The sequence below is a fragment of the Pinus tabuliformis genome, chromosome 7 (genome assembly GCF_031772625.1).
Source record: "Pinus tabuliformis cultivar Carrire ecotype Pingquan chromosome 7, CPIR1, whole genome shotgun sequence".
Classification (NCBI taxonomy): domain Eukaryota; kingdom Viridiplantae; phylum Streptophyta; class Pinopsida; order Pinales; family Pinaceae; genus Pinus; species Pinus tabuliformis.
Window position 1 is genome coordinate 1,983,506,136 of NC_142293.1, and position 7,068 is coordinate 1,983,513,203.

Consider the following 7,068-nt stretch of genomic DNA (forward strand, 5'->3'; position numbering starts at 1 on the left):
ACACACATACAGGAAGAGCTTCGAACAAAATGAAAATTCACTATAAGTAGTTGAAGTTGAACTGCCACATCAGAGTACCACTGAGATTATATTTATTTATGGCTATGATTTTATTGATAAATATTTTCATGATAAACATTCAAAGGACTCAAATTGTATGACAAGGTTAACAAAAAACCTAAGCCTCATGAGAACCCTAAAACCATTTAGGAAAAGAATAAAAAATTTATTGTTAAAAACTGGAAAGATCAAGTAAGCAGGAAGGTTGCAGAAAAATGAAAGCAGGAGATGGAAGTAGTTTAAAATTTTGCAACCAGCAAAAGATGTTTCAGTTGTAGGTATATGCATGAGGCAACTTTGACTCCGTAGGGCACCCACGGATTGAACAATAGAAACTGCTAGCACAACTGATCTATAAAAATCTTGACTGTTATCTTGGAAATGATAATTATTAATCGTAAGACTATATATTTGTAAGAATATAAACTGTTAGCACATTGGACATTGATTTCTTGTGCAACAATGTTGGAGATGAATTTAGTGGCAGAAGAGCAGTGAGAACATGAGAATATTCTTGAAAATATAGATAGAGCTTCCATGTCATGTGCTGACAAGATTGAAGGCCATGGCCAACTTCTTCCTCTACTTCCAAAAATTAATTTTCTTTTTCTCCTCCCCATAGTTTTCTATTTGGAGTTTGTTTTATAAATTGGAAAAGGAAATTGGTTGTCAAAAGAGTCTTATCTCCAGGCTACTTCATTAGACTTCTAATTGAAGTGCTAGATGTGATATCAGTTTGTGGTAGGCTACACGCTTTTGAAAAATATATTTATTCTTAATGAGCCCACATTTCTTAATCTGGATATATTTCATGTATTCAAACTCCTGATGTTGTTGAAGATCCTAAAAAAAGAGTTTCATGCATTTATCCCTATCTCTGAGTCATATGGAGTTTGGCCCTAATTTGTACACCTTTGGCTTTTGTACCCTTAGTGTTTCTCATGACATGCCTCAATCATGGTGCTTGTTATGAATTTCAAGATAAAATGGGTTTGTTTTTAAAACCAATCCAACCAAGGGTAGGTATTATTATTATTATTAAAAATACATTTATTATTATTGTTAGGAGTCATATTATTCAAATTATTACATAAGTTAAGATAATTATTAGTTTTCTCATTACAATTTTTACTGTTAGAGGTAGTATTAGAGAAATTATTATTAATGAGGTGTTTATATTAATTAAATTATAATAAGTAACAGAGTTATAATTGGAGAGGATATTATTAAAGTCTAATAAATGAAGGGGTGCAAGATCATTGGGGACTTATGGAAACATGATTAGGATTAGAAGGTGAGGACATATTATTATAATCAATAATATTGTTAGGGTTATTTTTAGTAAAAAAAGTATTAGTGATGAAAGAATAAAAATATTAGAATAGCATGTAGGGAGGAGGGGGGTTTTAGGTGGGATGGTGAGTGAGAAAAATTTGATAATCCAATGGCAAAGGAAGATAGGTTAGAGGGGAAATCATTCGTTGAGGTATCACTTGTAATTGTTGTCAATTAAACTATGTCATCATCCAATGAGCCCTGAAAACCTCGTAGATTTATACATTATATAGAAAGGATCCCTAGTTAGCTATAACAAAATGCATCCTGGTGATAGAGCAGAGGACCGCTATGGAGGTATGGGTGGCAGTGGCTTTGGAAGAAATTTTGGGGATTTTCCAAGTTTCCCAAACACTTTTGTGAGATTGCACTTATTTTGTGGAGGAGGCTTTGTCGGAGGGGTAGGTGAACGAAGCTTGGTGGATGGAATTATTTGGCCATGATCCATTTGACAATCCGGGCAATAGTTTGCTTGGTTTCATCAACCTTTTTGGGTTGATTAGGGTGAATATGGGCATGCTGGATGATTATCCATTTTATCGCCCTTCCAACAAGGATTTTATTGAATAGACACCCTTCAATCTAGCATAGCCACAAGGATGAGGTGGACCTATAATTGAGGAGCTTCGTGATGAAAATGAAGCTCTAGCATATGAATCTAAACTTGCTAGCACAGAGCCCATAGTTGAACACCCAGATGAGGAGGTCGCTTCAGGCGACGTAGAGGATGAATCAGGAAATATTAGACAACAGTAGAAGTCATCTCAGACCCATCCTAATTTTACTTCGCAACCATTCATCTCCATAGATCTACTATTTCTAGGCACGAAGGTGTCTATTGTACCTCTTCATCTAAAAGGAGGGTTGGTCTAAATGGGGTGATGGAAACGAAACATCATGAGAAAGACACCTCTATTGGTATTGAGAATAGTGGCATTTCTTAATCCAAATAAAAGGTTAGTGATTAAATATATCACAATAATATTATATTCAAGTTTAGAAGGGCATCATTTATTCCTACTTTAGTTTGTCTCTATCCATTTCCTACAACCATATTTATAGAAAATTAAATATACAAAAGATGCACAGGCATCTATCTTACATTTTACAAAACCAAGTGGTGATAATCCTCACTTTAGGCCCACATCAAGACCTAGAAAGCTATAAGTAGTATTAATATGCATAACTTTCTAATTTTCAACATGTACATGGCATCTGAGCACAATGGGAACCTTTGGAATGCAATTTCCTTGACAAGACACCAAGCATAAATAAGTAGAGGCCAAAATTTGTCTTCACCTCAGCCATGAAGTAGGGCAATGGAAAGCAATGTGCTTGACAAGGGTAGAAACCTTTTAAGTTTGAACCAATGATCTGTAAGCTTATGAAACTACAAGATGATTCAAGGGGGCCATGCAATTAGATAGCTACCCAGTACTCAAAGGAATGTTGCAAACTCCTGTAGGTTACTCAATGCATTTTGTGGTCGTAGATCATCTGTAGAGGCTACAAAGTCAACATGGAAGAGATAGTCAAAGTATTTTGTAGTCCCATTGTTCCAATTATCAACCACCCTCAATGACTGCTTTCTCTAGGTTCTACCTTCAATCTTCATTAAATTTATATTTCTAAAAGAAAATACATCAAGTGCCTTGAAAATCGCCCCGGGTGTGTCCTCAACAGTGAATACAATTATTGTCTTAAAAGGTCTGTCAGTTCATAGAATTATTGGATCCCTGGATAATATCAAGAAGCGAGTAACATTGTAAAAATCATCCTAGATCCCATTTAAAAGAATATCAAGGCCATAAATCTCTACAACTCAAGCACTTGCAACATCTCTTGTATCTTTGTAATTATGGGTGGCTATAAACTTAGCAAAAATTTCTATGTCATCCACATTTTCCAGTGAAACTCGCTTAAATCCTTCTCTCATTGAGAAAGAGCATAGGGATGAATGACAACAAGAGAATAGTGGAGTTTATCAAGAAATTGGTGACAAGATGCATGTTGTCTATAAGAAACGTAATGTAGATGGCAAGGAGAATAATGTAGAGACTCTTCACAACCTGACTGAAGAGGAATCTATCAAATTCAATGAATCTTGGGAAACACATGCAACAATTTCTCTCCCTCGATCAAGAAGTATATCAAGGATGGTGGAGGGTAATGCTAGTGGATCATCTAGTAGACCTCAACTTCGCTTGCCCTCTAGTAAAGGCCATTCATATGCACGGACTGGAGTTAGGCAATATTAAGATCCTTTGTTGTTTAAGAGGTTACAAGATTGTGTCTTTTAGGTCCTTTAGAGAATGGACACTAAGTTGGTGATTAGATAGAGCAACCAGAGAAACACATAAGAAGAATATGATATTTCACTTGTGTGTTTTCATGGTGCTCCTGTAGCAGATGATTATGCCAAATGGTTTCTGTATTAAATGCTATGTTGGTTTATATTACCAGATATGTATGATATCACTTTTTTGGTATCCTGGGGTTGCCTCTAGTGATTAAGACAGGCCATATCACACCATTTTCACTTGGAAGGTATGGTGTACTTCGCTACTATTAGATTTAATTCAAGTCTTGTCAATTTTGTTATTTATGTTGTCAATTGTTTCAAGATTTTAGGGTTGATTTTCGAGTTTTTGGGGCTAGTTTCAGTGGTGTGGTTTTGGAGAAAAAGATTCTTTTATGGAAGGTCGTCGTTTTTATGAAATAAATTTTGGAACTCGCTAGATTTATTCACATCCCAAAATAATTGAACCTTCTTGTTTGACCGATATCTTGGAAAGACAAATTTTATGTGTTCTTGATTTGCTTACACACATCTCTTTGAATAAATAGAAATTACCTTAAATGTTGCTATATATAAAACGTATGACCTTGTTTTTCTCACACTTTCTTATGATATAGATGTCCCAGATTGATTTTGTATGCTTTTATGGGTCATACTTTATTTCTATGTATGCATTTTGGAAATTTGTTTACATAATTTGAATTTATGTTGCCCCCAAATACTACCTAAAACGGCTTTCTCTATTCAAAAATCCTTTTTTTGATTAAGAATAATTAGAAATAGCATTCTTTTCCCTCAATAATTTATATATATTTATGGAATTGAGAATTATAGTTGAGCATGTATTGTCATTGATGTCATTGGAAGATCAATATGGTGAAGGTCGTAGCATGAAGCAATCACGATTTGGTTTTGTCAATTTGGATATGAGAAGTTGTGATTGTAAATGCCTAGGAATCACTTATATCGACCTATTACACACCTCCCTCAATAAAGTGGAAACAAGTTTGGAGAGCCCTCGATTCATGGGTATACATGAAAGATTTGGGATGAGGTTATCAAATGGTCAGTGATGTAGTGTGTAGCTACCTTTTCTCCCTTTTCTTATTATTTATCGAAGTCGAAGTAGGTAGTGTTGAGTCGATCTCTATATCTCTAGGTTTGCATTATATTTTTGGTACAAAAGCATAGTCAATTTCTAAACATTCCTGCGATAGCTATAATAACATCTTTAGTGTAAACTTGTTTACCCTATGTCATACAGTCAACCACTTACAACAGATGAAAAAACCAAAATATAGATTTCAATGCTCCTCAAAATATTAGGCATGCATGGAATATTTGACATTTTTAGAGAAACTCCCAAACAATAGCTTCACGGGAAAACCTTGCAACCCTGAATTTGACATGTTGTCATGCATCCCCAAATAGCAGTTTGATGGTGAAAGCTTACAACCCCAAACATATCTACCTTTCTTCCTGTCTCCTTCAAACAAAATACCTTAATCCAGTTTGTGCAATGTTCATCAGTCTTTGATATTTTCATTTGTAGCTTTGGCTCCAACATTCCCTCAATCAACATTATCATAATTTGATGAGGTAACTTTAGTGGTTGCAACCATTGTAACAAATTTGGCTACAAATTCTTTGGGAGGGGTATGATGAAACTTGTAAGTTGCACCATACTTGCAAGTTCCAGTTTTCATATAGAACGGACATGTAACCTCACCGTCTCTTCTTGGGAAGCCTACAAGAATCAACTTCAAAAGTTGTTGAGCACGACCCATATCAAGTTCTCCTAGGGAAGGATGGTAAAATTTATAGTTTACATCATAATTACAAATCTGCAATTAGATTTCTTCCACCCATGTCCTTCCTCAATGAGCATTTCCTTCTTTACTACGTAACTTTGTACACCTACCTAGTCCTCCCAGGCATGCACATATTGAACTTGAATCAAATCAATCATCATGTTTAGCCTAACTTATTTTGGGATATGTGTAATGATCGATCCCATCTGACCTTGATTTTCATAGGCATTTCCCTTTTTTCTCATAATCCACTTCTAATTATCGAGTTTTTGAATGATAAAGGATCGGGTCAGATGGAACATGTTCCCATATCCAAATCATCACAAAATATCCCGCAACTCAATTTGGTGGTGTAGGAAGTGCACATGCCTTTACTATTGCTACATTAACATTAAAAATAACACTATACATACTAAAACCTCAGGTTAGTCTGAGTAGAACTTAGTTTCTTTCATTCCATTTTGGTGTATATAGATGTTTCCTTGTAACTAAGTAAGTGCGGTGGGGTTATCTCATAGGCCTAGACACGGATGGGCATTGTAGTGTTTGTATTTCCATGTGATCAGATATTAAATATAAACAATGCATTGACTACATGAATATGACGTTCACACACACACACATCTAGATTCAGGTTTGATATTGACCTGGGCGTTCCTAAGTTTGAGGATCTATCAAATGCATAGAAATCATCGAGTTCTGAAATATATAAAAAGGAGATATGCAACTTCAAGCTTCACAAACTAGCAAGTACATCTTAGACCCTGTTCTATATAGATTTGTGCTCGATGTAGGGGCAGTAGAGCATGAAAGAAATCCAGATTATTGACCCATTTATGGGAGTTGTTGGGTCTATTAATCATGAGGAGCTAGGAATAAATTTTGGAACCAAATGGAAAGAAGAGAAACTACAACAAAACTATGAAGCAATATTCATATGTCTTGTGTAATGGGACTATAACACTCAAGAAATGTGGCCACGTTGGTGTTTGGGTCTTTAAATATATTTATTTCAAGAAAATTAGGATATAATGATTGTAATCTATGTGTATAAGGGAAGAATCCTACCTATATGTAACAAAGATAGATATAATGTGCTCAGAGCAGCCTTCGTATGCCTGTGGCATTAATCATTGGATAGAAACCATGGCTTAGAGTTGTGTGTTGCATTAAATATTAGAAGATGAGATAATAAATAAAGAGATCATGTTTATGATGCCACGGGTTATGTATTCATGTTCGCTTATGATATGCCAGAATTAGGTATTAAATCTCTCTTGATTTCTCCAATTACAATATTGTGTGGCAGAATGTATTTCTTAGTTGCTAATAACACTTTTTTAGATCTTGAGAAGTATTATTGGACTTACTTGTGAGCTAGAACAAGGTTTGTAAATCTACACATGTACATATCGTAGGTGTCTTCATTAGTTTTTTAGATCTGTGCCTGTAGCAGCTAAAGGATCCACACCCATTTGGATTCAGTTCTAGATTTTTCTAGTGTACAGTAAAAAAAACTACATCAGTTTTGATATTAGAGTAACCCCAAAAACATCCCAGAGG

The 7,068-nt window shown here is 35.1% G+C and overlaps 1 pseudogene; it reads left to right on the top strand.

Moving 5' to 3' along the window:
- The window catches only part of LOC149256424 (uncharacterized), a 50,124-nt pseudogene extending 46,471 nt beyond the window's left edge, over positions 1–3,653 (top strand).
- The last annotated feature ends 3,415 nt before the right edge of the window (positions 3,654–7,068 follow it).